Below are 14,334 nucleotides of genomic sequence, written 5' to 3' on the forward strand. Positions count from 1 at the left end.
CGGAGATAAGCCTGCCGTTCCGTCATTGTTACCAAAATTGGACAAGGAGGTTTATAAAGAATCTGTTCGGATCTGTTCTGGTGTACTAGAGGTGTGGGGCTGATTGATGGTTTAGAAACCGATCTTCACTGGTGCCCTGGAAATTGATTTGTCAGCTTTTGATTTTTGCTACGTGGGCAGAAATTCCCACACTTAGTGACATGAGGGAGCTGTACCCATCCCCAGGCCAAAATACATTTTACATCACATTTTTCAGCAGGAATAGAAAAAAGTCATATGAGTTACAGAAAGGTCTAAACGTATAACATCTCAGCAGCAGTCACCTAACCTACTGAGATGTCTGAAGTATTCTGCTATAGGATCCCCTGCAACACCAGCAAAGCAGATTTGGCCTGCTCAAACCCTCCAATCAAAGGCCAAGTGGTCCATTAATGAGGCTCCTTTCCAATTTTGAAGTGAACAGCACTTGCTAATTTTGAAAGATACATGCCCACACTCAGCGCCCATACATATATTATTGAGACCCCCCATACCCTAAATTATTCTTTTTTAGGACTTGAGGCCTGTTAATTTTGTTGACATTTGAAGACCTGAACAATGCTTACTTCCCTGCCTCAAGACCTTCCAGGTAAATAGGCTCTAGCGTGCTATAATCCTGCAGTAGACGCAACCTGCGCCGACTGCTCCATGGCTAATCCCTGCCCTGACATAACACCCTTGGAACTTGCTTGAGGTTTATTTCTTTTGACAGCCACAATAATCCTCATCTGTAACTTCTGAAATGAAAGCATATTTCTAGTTTGGACAATATGGCCAAAGACATACAAAATAAGAATAAAAATATTTGGGAAAAGCATGCAAAAACAGCAGGTAACTTCAGTTAACAAAATACACTTACCACATTTCTGCAATGCCTTCCACAGTCAGATGCTGTTTTCACACAAAAGTTTAAAAAAATACCTTTTACAAACAATATTTCTACCAATTACATCTGAGAAGAGGAGAGGTGTTCAAGTTCCAATCCCGGCTTCTCCACTTAACCAAAGTGTGTGCTCCCTGCCAAATTCCTCTCTCACTATCCCTTATCTGCCAAAATCTAAATCTCAAGTCTATTTGAGATATTCAGCTCACACTGTCTGCTACTTCACATGATACCGTTGCATACTGAAGACTCAGTCTACCATATTTTCTGTAATATCACTGATGTCACTATTTATGCAAATAAAGGCGGCCCCCCACAAACCTTTTGCCGCCCAGAGCCCTCAAATCCTAGGGCCAGCTCTGAGTGGGAGTTTACAGTGTGGCCGTTTTCATCCATGTCCATCCGTCCATTTGTCAGCCTTGCTGTTTTGTGTTTCATTTGCATTCATCACTCAGATGCAATATGCGTCCTAGTCGGCATTTCACTCCCCTCAGCTGTGACAAAGGTGAAGTTTGACGGCCGGGCTCAACAGCAAAGCTTGTCATCTAAATGGCCGAGTGGGCAGCCTGGGAGGATGAGGCTCACACAACAGTCTCTGGAGTGGGCCGCACAAAAGATGCCTCTTCCTTCTCAGTTCTTCCATCGCCAGGTTACAGCAATGTTGTGTTGTGTTTTCTTGTACCGCGCACAGATGCCACTTGCGTGGTCTCTTGGCGCTCATTCATCAGGTTAAGTGGATCCAGGGGACACCCAGAGGACCCTCCTCGCAGGCAGATAGCCAGGAACCGACTCACACTGTGGAGCCCCTACACTCAGCAGGGTCCCACACAGCGTCTGCACTATGACCTCACTCACGAGGACTCCCTCATACAGGGGTGGGCACTCCGAATAAGAGGCGCCCCCCCTCCTTTCACCCCCATGTCTGTGCGTGCACACACGTCTGCCGGACACAACGTGCCCTGGTTCATTGGGAAGCACAATGGGGATTATGCAAACAGTACTAAAGCTTGTGGAGAGAAGGCGCGAAATGCAAGCAATCCCATACAGCTGGCACAAGGCATTCCAGTTTTGAGCAGTGAAGCGCACCACTCAAATTGCTTAGCAGCATAACTAACACAGGTATGCCAATAACCAGTTCGCTAGGTGCTCCACGCTGTTTGGACACTGCCATTGTAAATCGTGTTTGAAAGTAAACCGAGGACTTTAAGTGGGACGGGGCTAGCCAGGGCCTAGGCCCGCCAATCTCCAGAAAGGGCTCCCGAGTGGGGGCCCTGTCGGGTACCCACCCACGACTAGCTCCAGCCATGCCAACACCTAAGGAAGCCGTGTAGCCATAGCGCTGCACAGTTACACAGACAGCCTCCAGGTGTCAGCACTTTGGAAGTACTGACATCTGCAGACAGCCAGTGCAACCATGGCTTCAGCTACACGGCTGCCAGATGACTCAACTACGAAACAGGAGGAGGGCTGGATGGCCCAATCTCTACTTTTGTTTCTAAGTAAAGAGTCATCATGCAGCACAAAGTCTTTTAAACGAGGCTTCATGATGCCGGAGGATTCTTTCCTCGGAAACAAAAGGAGAGACTGGGCCCTCCAGCCCTCCTCCTGTTTCAGAGTACAGAGTCATCACGCAGCCCTTTCATTCAAGGAGCCTGTGGTTTTTAACCACGCAGCGCCTTGAATCAAAGGGCTGCCTGCTGGGTGTGAGAGCTGGGGCACACTAGTGTCACAGCTCCCAGTTCTCCTGCTTTAACCAGCTCCCCTGCCCCCCATTGGCGAGGGGGTTCTCGTTAGGGGGCATAGCCTAAGTAGACATATTTGGGTCACGCCCACTAACGAGAGCCCCCCCCCCTCCCCACCCTCGATTTAGCATTCCACTTAATCCACTGAGTAAACCCAGGGCCGAATTGATCTAATGACAATAGATTGCGGGATAATTTATCTAATTTAAAAAAAGGTCAATTAGGGCATATATGCAGGGGAACCCCCCCCCCCCCGGAACCCTCCACGTAATCCAATTTTTTAAAAAATGTATTATCCCAAACCCACCCCACAAATATATAAAATAACTAAAATAAAGGTAATGGTCAATTGTAAGAAGGTCTATTAGGACCACTATTATTAGGTCAATTAGGACAAAAGGTCAATTTGAAAAGATCAATTTGGGTAATACCAGGCCACGAGTCACACTATGTATATAGCACTTCACAAGTGCACATCACACGGATGTTTACGTCCATGTTAAAAAAGAGATTCATGATATTACCATACCTTAAAAATGCAAAAATGCCCGTCGCATTCTATGGGGCAGAGCCATCGGGCATTTGAGAGCAACTCTTCATGCCCAATATCTCTGTCTCCGTGGGGTGGGGCAAGCACTCTAGGGGCGGGAAAGCACTAGAAGGAAGCACTGTAGGGGGGGGCAAGCACTGGAAGGAAGCACTGTAGGGGGCGGCCAAGCACTGGTAGGAAGCACTGTAGGGGGCAGGCAAGCGCTGGAAAGCAGCACTGTAGGTAAGGTGACCAGATTTCTTTTTAAAAGCCAGGTTAGGCCATTGACACAGAAGTAGGACTACGCTAAAACGGTAGTCCTACTTCTATGTCGCTGGCCTGTTGCGAGGGAGGAGTGGGGGGTGTGTTCACAAGCGCACTCCTCTCATTAGAGGAGAGCACCAGGGAGGTGAAGGTGGAAGATTTACATGCAGGGTGTGCCGGGACCCGATCCCGGGATTTCAAAATCGGGTCCCAGCAAAAACCGGGACCGTAGCCAGCCATCCAATCCCCGGATGGGGTTTGGAAAATGAAAAAACTCCTGCGACCCTGGGACAGAGGGTGATTTCCCTAAACTGTCCCGAGAAAACCGGGACGTCTGGTCACACCAACAGTAGGGGGCGGGCAAGCGCTGGAAGGAAGATTTGAGACGTTTCCTGCGTGAAGGGTGAGGTGGATGTCTTGAGGCACGCACACTTGAACTGCCCCTTGGCTGTGCTTGAGTTACCCCTGGGTCCCGAAGTCCTGATACTTTGTGCCAGTGTGCAGTTAGAAGGGCTCTGTGGGGTGCTGGAGGAGAGGACCCACTTTGTTTTAACTGAAGGCCGTGTACAGCTAGTATTTAGGGTAGTTTTATTGAAATTAAGTTGGTGGTAATAGAAATGTCAAAGTTGATCAGATATTCCAGCTCAAGTGTCACAGTGGGTGGTCAGATGGCAGCAGGCCTAATTGCCTGGCAGGAATGCAAGGATTGTTTACTTCTTAAGGATCTGAATGTATTACATATATGATGTTTAGCGTTTATGGAGTCATTTTGAAATGAGACATGCGTTATCTTCTGAATCATTAATAAATGCAACCCATGTATGATCCACAACTAAGAGACCTTACGGTCGGTCGCCTGTGAACCACCTAATTTAAACTTTCTTGAACAGCGCCTTGATGTCTCTGGGCTGTAAGTGCGCTATACAAATGCAAATAAACAAACATACGAGTCAGTGTTGCTAGGACTGGAAAAGATCCGGGGCTATGCTAATATCAGGACTCCGGGCTAGTTATAGCCTTTTGGTTGTAGCCCCTGAGCTTCTATCCAGGGCTACAACCAAAAGACCCGGGGCTATAACCTCCCCATACCCCCCCAACAACGCCTCTGCGTGTCACCTGTTTTGTTGGGGACACCGGATAGAGGGGTGCTGCTATTTTCGATGACCTAAAGCAGTAGTTGATGTCAGGAGTTAGCGAGGCAATGCGTCAAACTAAAGCTGGTACTGTGCTGCTGCAAAAGGCAACAAAGGAGGGCAACTAGGGGGCACTTATCGTTTTTAGTTGGGGCCATCTATTAAGTGGTACGTGTGCCACCAATAAGCCGAAAGTACAGATGGGGAGAAATGGCATATGAGATGGGATACAAAGCTTGTAGGTGTTTGGTTACTTTCCTGCCCATGGCTATGCTAATCCCCAAGAACAAAAGCAGGTGGTCACTCAGGTAAATACACAAATGATTCAATTAATGATGGATTCAGGTAGTTGTGGGGAGGAGAAAAGGCTCCGTCAGGTATTAAATTGGATCATATTTTATTACAATCAAAAAATCACAATAGGATAAAAATCCTTCACACAGTACCATCATAAAATGTATATAGGCATACAAAACGTCTAAAAGCAAACCTATCAGACACTGATCAACATAATTCATTTCCATCTATATATCTAAAGCAGTGTATAATAATCAATATGAAGGTGCAGTCAAAAAGTGCTTAGTGCTAGGTTAATCCTCAAGGCTAGTGCCACCAAGTTACTGTCCCGCGCCTACCAATACACTGCCCGATGGGAACTCTTGGACCTCGCTTTATTCAAGCCTTACCATCAAACTTTGCACTCAAAGTGCCTGCCAGGGTTGTTTCAAAGCAGTCTTCTGAGACTTAATTAGAGCTGTACACGTGCTAGAGGTGCATTTAAAATGTCTTACCAGCTCTGCATTTAGCCACTCGAATTATAAGCACTACGTGTCTACTTCACTGAAGTTCTGTTAAAAACAAGAATTGGCAAAGCCTACGGTTTTGGCTTGCGTATAAGTATTAGGCATTTGCCAGGCACTGGTAATATATGCCCAGGCACTCGCACAATTTTAAAAATTAACGCTACTGTGGCAGTGCCTGGCGAGTGCCTTTTCCATGCCTTCAGAAAAGCCCAAAGTGTTGGCATTGCCAGTGCTTGTTTGCATTGACTTTCTATAAATCAGAGCAGGGCATATCTTCGCATCTGACTGCCCTGCATTTTCCTGTGACATATTGTGCAGTGCTTGCACAGTTTAGCTAGACTGTCTGGGCCCCTAAATCCTGCTTTTCATCTTTTCTGCTTCGGTTTCCTTTCAGAGGGCTCAAATGCCCGGAAAAGGTCAGAAGGCTTTATGGCGCCAAGTGGAACAAGTGAAACGCCTTCAATGCATGAGCACACAATTCATAGCTCTCAACTCGTACGCTTCTGGAGGGCGTCTCGCGCTCTGTTATCAGTTTACTCACTCGCCAAGCTCCTGTCACATCCATACAATTAAATGGGCTTTCATCCGCCAAAAACCGTGTGTTTTCACCCACCGAGGGAGCGCAGAAGGTCGAGAGCTATGGAACAGATGCAGGGCCGAACCTAGGATTTGCAGTGCCCTGGCAGCAACAGATGTGTGGGCTACCATTCATTTACATACATAGTGACATCAGTGATATTACAGAAGAGTATATCACAGAAAGAGAAGTTACATTGAAAATACGTTGCCATGAGTACGACAGAAGACAAACTGTGATGTTCAGTATATGAACTGTCCTTAATATTCACCTATGTGGCAATATAAGGATTGAGGCTTTTTTAAAGTACCAGAAAGTGTTAGCCGAATGCCTTAGATAGACTTCTAATGTTGGCAGATCCAGCAAAGTGAGATTAGAGGATTTGCCTGGGAGCACACACTTTGGTGAAGTGGAGAAGCCAGGATCTGAGACAAGTCTGCAATTCAGGCACTTGAACACATCTCTTCCCAGATATAAAAAGGAGTGTGGGTGCCCCTCTACTGAGAACGAACATGGGTCAAATACCCTGTTCTATGGAATTTCTTCCGCTCAGGAGGGTCTACAACCACGTTTTAGCTCACTGCACACTTCACAGAGGAGAAATACCCATTTGCATATCACTCGTTGTCCCACCCACAAGGGCAGTCCAGCACCTAAATGCTAGGCAATTCTCCTCTGAACAAGAGTACCACAGCAACCCCAGACACGCGTTTCAGCCTGGTTGGGCCTCCTCACTTAGGGTGAAACCCCAAGTTTTTCCAAATTTAAAAGGGGTGTGGGACCCCTTTACTGAGACCAAACATGGACATAGATCAAATATCTCCTCAGTGAGGTGAAGCTGAGCCTCTCTAAGGCACAGTGAGCGAAGGGTCCCCATCTGGATTACCCTAGGTTACTTGCGGTGAACCCCCAAGTTTTATTATATTAAAAAAAGGAATACAATTGGTAGAAATATTGTTAGCTAAAGATCTTTTTGCAACTTTGATTTGAAAATACAATCTGATTGTAGAGGGCATTGCAAAAATATGGCGATTGCATTTTGCTAACTGAAGCCAACTGATTTTGCAGAAGTTTCCCAATCGTTTTTATTTTTATTGTGTCTATATTTGAACGTGTTCCCCAAACTAGCAATATGCTTTTATTTCAGAAGCTACAGATAAGAATTATCTTGACTCTTAAAAGATCAACTCCAAGCAGGTTCCAAGAATGTCTCGTCAAGAATGGGATTGAGCCTGGGGCAGACAGGGCAGGTTGCATATACTGCAGTATGGGCCTTATAGCGCGATAGAGCCTATGTACCTGCTAGGTCTTGAGGCAGTGAGAAGAAGTCAATTCTGCAGGCCTGCAAATGTTTAAAAAATTACAGGACGGAAGACCTAAAAAAAGCAGGGGTTGCATACTATACACATAAGAGCTGAGTGCAAAGGGGCAGAGGGGGTAGTTGCACCAGTTTCCTTGAACAACGGGGCAGGTGTGTCATTTTGCCCCTGTGGAGTCTTCAAATTATTTGCATGAGGTGACCAAAACAAAACAAAAAATCTGGAGAGCTGTGCTCCTCTAAATCACTGGGTGTGGCAGGATTTCTGTCGCTTCTCCTGCTGGGTTCAAGCTTGATGACCTGTTAGCAAGCATCCTGCAAAATTATGAAGTGCTGCTCACTTCAAAATGAGAGGGGAGGCTCATCAATATACCCCAAGACTTGACTGGTGGGGGTGAGCAGGCCAAAGCTATTTGACAGATGTAGGAATAGCAGAGGGAAGCAGGAGATCCTATAGCAGAATGTTGTAAAGGCAACTCAGCAGGTTATGTGACAGTATATGTGTGTATACATCATATGCCTTATTTCCTATGCCTGCTGCAAAATATGGTGTTTCAACCCAGGGATATGTATGACTTCCTCAATCACTCAGCGTGGGAACTTCTGCTGCCCCATGAATATATGCACATTAAGTTAACATATCTTAAAGTGAAATATACACATTTAGTTCAATTAGCCTTTCCCCTTAGAAGAAAGTGCACAAGACAAAAGAGCATTGGCCGCTCAAAGAAAATTGAGAATCAACACCGTGAAAATAAAACGAGAGAGGAGATTTTCAAATAACCCCGCTGGCAAAGTGTAGAAGGTGCCCACGTTTTAAACCCAACAATATATAGTGAAATATTAATTGGAAAACAATATCCCAATACTTGTGCTTTGATGACACTTTTATTTGGTCGTTGGTAAGCGTCTGCACCAGGACCATGTCAACCTGAGCCAATCCTGGTAGCCAAACACTTGAGCAAGCCTGCCGGCCTCAAAAACACCCAAGTGTGGTTAAATCTGCCTTCTGAAAAAAGCGGACGGATGCTGTCCACTCACATGTATCCTCTACTTTTGCCCTGAAAAGCAGAACATGGCCACAACTAGGGAAAATAACCTCTCCATTCGCCATGAAAGCAAATCCTCTTGCCACATCCTGGGCAATTATTTATGACTCATTTGCCCCCTCATAATTTTCCCTCCTAACAAACATGTATGCCTTTCCACAATGCTCAGTTTTATGATGATTTGAAAAGTAAACAAACATTTGTAAGATAAATCACACAAATATATAAAACTATGTAGAAATATGTTCAGCAAAACATGTACAATGTGGCATTATTCCCCCCATCTTGAATGGGAGACAACAAATACCAGAATGCAATTCAGCAGAAGGCAAAAAATGGCATTTGGGTTTTGAAAATGTACTTTCAAGATTCCTAACAAAAGGTAATCTGTGAAAAGGTTACCTATGTGTTTCAATGTTTGACAAATGCAGGCTCCATATAGCTATCATGTGAGGAAAATGTTACATACCTTCCAACAACCAGACAGAGGACTAACAACCCGCTAGGGAAAAAGGCTAGGTAGGTGCACCCTTTTGTGAGAAGAACAAGAGCTTTATTTGTATACAAAAAGGAAATGGAGACAGGGTATTATAAGTCCACTGCTGCAGAGCTCTCTTCTTCAAAGCAAACAGTGCATTTTAACTACAAAAATCGCCATCTGTGACGCATACGATATACAGTGTTAACCCCCCACCCTCATTGGCTGCCACCCATTTACATACTACTAATCACATATTGACCCCCAGATTCATTAGCCACATCATCTTCGACTCCAACTCCTTCAAACGTGGGTTTCGATCTCTTCACCTTGAGTTGCTGATGGGTGATTGGTTAAGTTACTGAGAGCGCTGCCTTGCCGTGAGGCCTAATCACGTGATGTGCACCCGGTCGTCAACATGAGCTCAGTGGATAACTTCAAAATCAGTCTGGTCCTTGCGAATAAAGCAACTCTTTTCTCATCACAGACAGACAGGTGCCCCCACCATGCCTCCCCGTCGCAGTCTTATAAGAGTTGGCCTCACCTTTTGCTCTTCCGGTACAAATCACGGGTCTCATTGTCCTCTGTTCCCCCTTATCAGCTACCCCTCCCGAGAGCTAGGCCTGAGATTCCTGCAGGTCCCACTAATCAGTCTAAATTTGTGAAGGCTTTAGGAGTTTTGCCCATGAGCATCTGGTAGTTCAAATGGAATGGTCATCATCCAAGGGGGTGCTAGTGTCCTAAATCTCAGCTTGTGTTTTGGCAGCTCGAGACCTCTGCCCTGGCTCCCATGGGTTTGTCCTTCACAACCGGCCGCAGCCCTTACTCGTGTTGGGACGTTCAAATTCCTTTCTAATTTCGCAAAGCTCCAACAGGATACATTTGTGTGTGTGTGTGTGTGTGTTCCCTACCTCGCCTGGGGTGGGAGTCGAATATACGACCATGAGGGCTCGTTCTCTGTTTCCAACACAGCCGATTTTTACACTGTATTATGCACTCACACCTCAGTTATTTTAGTTGCTGCTTAATGCATTAGCTCTGCTGTTTATATCCGTAGAGTAAAGGACTAGCACTTTGACTACTTCGCCAACCTTTCGTATAATCAATTGTCCTTTTATGTGATTGTTTTATATTGCTTTATGCATTTATGGCATTTGCCAAATAAATATTTGTTGTTGACATATATACTTTAATCAAACACGCCATCTGCAACAGAACTATGTAGAAAATATTATACAAAACCCACCTCTGTGTAAAGAACAGAGAAGATGCAACAGATAGAAGATTGTAGCACTCCGAGTAGGAATATATGGTGATAGGTAAATTATTAACCACAAAAAGAATGTGTTTGGATGAAAAAAGGTGCAAGAAAATGACCTAACCAGTCTCTAGGGCGCAATGGACCAAGGGGGCAGTTATTGGTCAAAAGTACCTTGATTCAGTTCTTAGGCGGTTCAACAGTGTCCAACCTCGGCTTCGAGCAATGGTGCAAGCAGATGAAGCTCATTTTGGGTACAGTGGATGGTGGGTGTTCAAGCGGCAAGCGGGTGTCGAGTGGGTTCAAATGCGGTAGCTCTGTGCAGCTTTCAGCAGTGCAGGTCCGGCACTTACCAGGATTTCTTTTAGGTCGGACTCGGTTGCAACCAACGGATCTATGAGTGACGCTCTATTGGTTCAAGCAGGCGGGCGGCGGTTGTAGAAATGGTGATCCTGTTGCTCTGATATACGGTTCAGTGAAGCAGTAGTTCAAGGGCGAGTCTTGGTGTAACCCCTGGTAAGAATTGGTTAGTGATTTTCCCGCAGTTTGAGTTAGGTCCCAGCTTCGAGTGGTTGATTTGAGCCTTGCAGGCGACGGCTCAGCAAAGGCACGATGCAGCCTTGAGCGGCTCGATGTGTACGCAATTGTTCGAAGGAGTAACACAAGTTGGCACCGATGGGATCCCTCAGCGTTAATGGAGACAAGCTCGGCTTTGACGTCAGTCCAACAAGTTTTAAGACAGCCCAACAGGTAGCCTTGGCAGATCTGGTTCTCCTTATGCTGCGAGACCCATATCAGGGGCTCAAGGACAGAGTAATTCCTCTCCCAGCCCTGTGAGATTCTGGTGCAGAATAGCAGTGTGGGTCTACAGCAAGGGTCACCCCCCAATGAGCCCACAAATGGCTAGGGGCCAGAGCTCTCCTCTGCCTTCGACTCCTCCTTTTTCACCTCAGTGGTTGAATGCTTTGGCTTTGGAAAAAGGGCATCTCTTGCAAAAGAGGTCCAATGAATCCTTCTCAGTTGTTGTTCCAGAGTGAATCAAAGAAGAGATGGGAGACCCCTTCTTTAAAAGGTAAATGTCCATAGTTGATTGGACTAAAGCTAGCCTGCCTTGGTTGTCCAATCCCCGTTCTTGAAAGAAGTGGACTTTGCTCTTCTGAAATCACACCCAACGTACTTTGCTCCAGAGGAAGTGGAGGGAACCGAAAGGACGGAGGAGGGAGAGAGACAGAGAGCGAGAGAAAGAGAGAGAGAGAGGGAGGGAGGGAGGTTAGAGGGGGGAAGAGAGAGAGAGCGAGAGCGAAGATCGTCGAAGTCTTCCCCCACTGTCAATAGCCATCCTGACAACTCCAACCCACCCCCTTCCTTTCTCACTAGGATCAAAAGGTCTTTACAAATGCAGCACCCTGGTTTGCGGCTACTCCCTTTGAACGGGTGTGCTCCTTTGGTGCCTGGGCTCAGAGCAGCTGCCTGGTGGTCGGCTGTCTTTTGCAGAGGGTGTTATCTACCCTCACAAAGAGATCAAAGGAGAGGCATGGCTATTCAGTATTCTGTCCTGGCATTTGGTATGTTCAGCCTGTCTGGCCAGAATACACATCAACCTTTTGATAACTTGAGCCGACATGTGTGATATCAAATTGAATGAGGATGCAATCATATAAAGTAGTGTCATGCACCATGCCTTAACTCGGCCATAGCTTTATTTTAGAGTTTACCCGGCCACCATCATGGGCTGCTTATGACCATCATAGTTTTGGTATAGGGGGCATATCCTAAATGTAGCCCCTCAGTGCTTTAAGTGGGGAAAGAAATTGAGGGGGGGCTCATTTAGGGTGTGGCTTGTCTGATGGGCGTGGCCTAAAACTTGAATGCGTGGCCTAAAGAAGAGCATGTAAAAATTAACATGGGGGGGGGTCTTGTCTACATAACTAAGCACATACAAAAACACTGCTGGTACAACCAAAATGTGTGGTGCTGGGCAAATCATTTAATTGCACTGTGTCTTATCTGCAGCACTCAAAATCCTGTGTAGTAAATGTTGACAAAGTGCGATATAATTCTACAGTATTTATCAGTGTCGCCCCACAGCGTACACTTCTTGGATGCCACTGTCCTTGTTCAGTGAAATAAGAAAACAAATATGATATTTCAGACCTATATCCATGTATGCTGCCTGATCGAGGCTTTTCTTAACAGCACACTTTGGTGACTTACTTTTAGGAGCTCACAAGTGTCTGAAAAGGCTCCGCAAAATTAAATCCCAAGCGTCGCCCAATTTGGTTATGTGCTTCAGTTGGGATCGGAGAGTTACATGTTCCCAGGAGAAATATTTGACTCAATGTTTATACCCATTACTTGAGATAGTGCAGAGTGCACAGATAATCCGACAATATAAAATCTGCACAGATAATCTGACAATATAAAATCGCTTAATACATAATAGGACCCCGCCCCCCACCAACCCGCTGCATTAAACGTTCTTCAGGGGTTCACCAACACGATTTATTATAGCGCTCTCCCTTGCTAGTAGGAGTTTGGGAAGGCAACCAGGACAGCACTTGAAAGAAAACAGTGGTCATTTTAGTAGTTAGGACTTTTAGGTGCTCTGAAACATCACTCCGTTTTGATAATAGCGCTAGTGGCCGCCAGCCTTGAGAAAGTACAGAGGAGCAGTGTTACATTCTTATCCAAAGCACTGGCATCTTTTTTGAACTCCCTCAAGACCCTATAAAGAACAATTGTGCACCACTTCAAAGTTCTCAGGACTTTTTGTCATCTAGGCCTGAGATATGCGACCGCAACGTGTGTGGGTCTCTTCGCATTGATATTCCACATTATTACGCCCCGCTGTAGAGGGCTACATGTTTTAGTGTTGTGTAAATACGTAGAGGTCCTACTGGAATGAATATTTCCAGTTCTGTAGGCCCCGCCTGGAGTATTGAGCTATATTCTGCAGTATTGGGTCCCGTTCTGGAGATCCCAGAGAGGATATTGTGTGTAGTTTCAGAAGTACCATATGGAGGTTTGCATGCATGGCTGATGGTCTTCATCTGCAGTATTGCAAAGTATCCATCCTTTGAATTAGGACTGGAGCTTTAAAAAATAATAACAAGTCAGGTGAGAAAGATTTGGCCTTCCATCACCTCTTTCCTTTTGCAAATGACCATTGCTATTCATGCATTATTTGCAAAAGGTAGATGTGCTGGCTGGGAGGTTAAAGCCTTTCCCCCTGACGTGAAGGCTTTCAGACGCAAATGCCTCAGCCATGGGGTTAATGGCTCAAACATTAACACCCTTTTGTCTCCAATCCTTTTGTGCCCTATATAGGGCACAAAAGGATTGGAGACAAAGGGGTGTTAATGGTGGGGACACTGTTTCCTGAGCTGTGACTAACAAGTGCCAGACAGCCCCAGCTTCCCTTTGAGCAAAGCTGTGGCTGTCCTGTGCTTCTGTCAGTCACAGTCACAGCTGCATGATTTGTTGACGGCAGGCTCATCTCCTGTCGCGTGCGGCCGTGGCGGGACAATGACCCGCTGTGAAGTGGTGGGACTGGGGGGCCCCGGCTCAGCCTCACTTTTTGGAGTCTGCCGGGGCCCAGTCCTGGCAGGCCCCAGCCCACTTAAAGCACTGCAGCCCCTGCACTGCAGAGACTTGTCCTTCTGGCTGCCACATGGGCAATTGTGACCTCCTAACCTGTTCTGTGCCACTGGTAGAGCAGTCACTACAAATCAGAATATTGATGCAGCAGGATACCTATGCACACTATGCTTTTGGCATGGATTTTATGAAAGGTGAATCTGATCAGCAGACTACCCTTTCAGAGAGAGAATTGCCTGCATCCTTTTATTAATTAAGAAATTAAAAGGCCACTGCTCCTACACCTTTGCCAGATGGCAATCCGTCACAATGGCATGAAACTGTACGTGACGAAACAAGCAGCCAGAGTCAGTAGATGTTTTTTTAACAGGGGTCGGGGAACTAGTAGCCACTTGTAATTGTGTCTTCATTACAAACATGATGGTCAAAGATATGCCTATTGTGCATTGCAAAAATATGAAAACACAGGAAAAATGCTGTCGGCACTGAACCCAGTGCTGCGTGTAGGTTCAGTCATAGCACAGAGAGCCGAAGAAGAAACATCAGCACCAAGAAAGAAAGTGGCAGTCACAGTCGATAGAGGTCAACACGGCGATGAAGAAAGTTAAAGAAAGAATAACGAAATAAAAAAATATGTTAATGAAGGACATATATGTTACAGGTG

At 45.9% G+C, this 14,334-nt stretch overlaps 2 protein-coding genes across 3 annotated transcripts in view; one reads left to right on the plus strand and one right to left on the minus strand.

The window, feature by feature from the left end:
- The window catches only part of MRPL11 (mitochondrial ribosomal protein L11), an 893,931-nt gene that overhangs the window by 444,840 nt on the left and 434,757 nt on the right, over positions 1 to 14,334 (minus strand). The gene's annotated exons all lie outside the window — the stretch shown is intronic.
- LOC138567072 (transmembrane protein 121-like) overlaps positions 3,623 to 14,334 on the plus strand; it is a 213,808-nt gene continuing 203,096 nt past the window's right edge. The window contains exon 1 of the mRNA XM_069644920.1: positions 3,623 to 3,860. The gene's annotated coding sequence lies outside the window, so the exon portion shown is untranslated. The remainder of the gene's footprint in view (positions 3,861 to 14,334) is intronic.

The sequence above is a fragment of the Ambystoma mexicanum genome, chromosome 2p, assembly GCF_040938575.1.
Source record: "Ambystoma mexicanum isolate Mex_15411 chromosome 2p, UKY_AmexF1_1, whole genome shotgun sequence".
NCBI lineage: Eukaryota > Metazoa > Chordata > Amphibia > Caudata > Ambystomatidae > Ambystoma > Ambystoma mexicanum.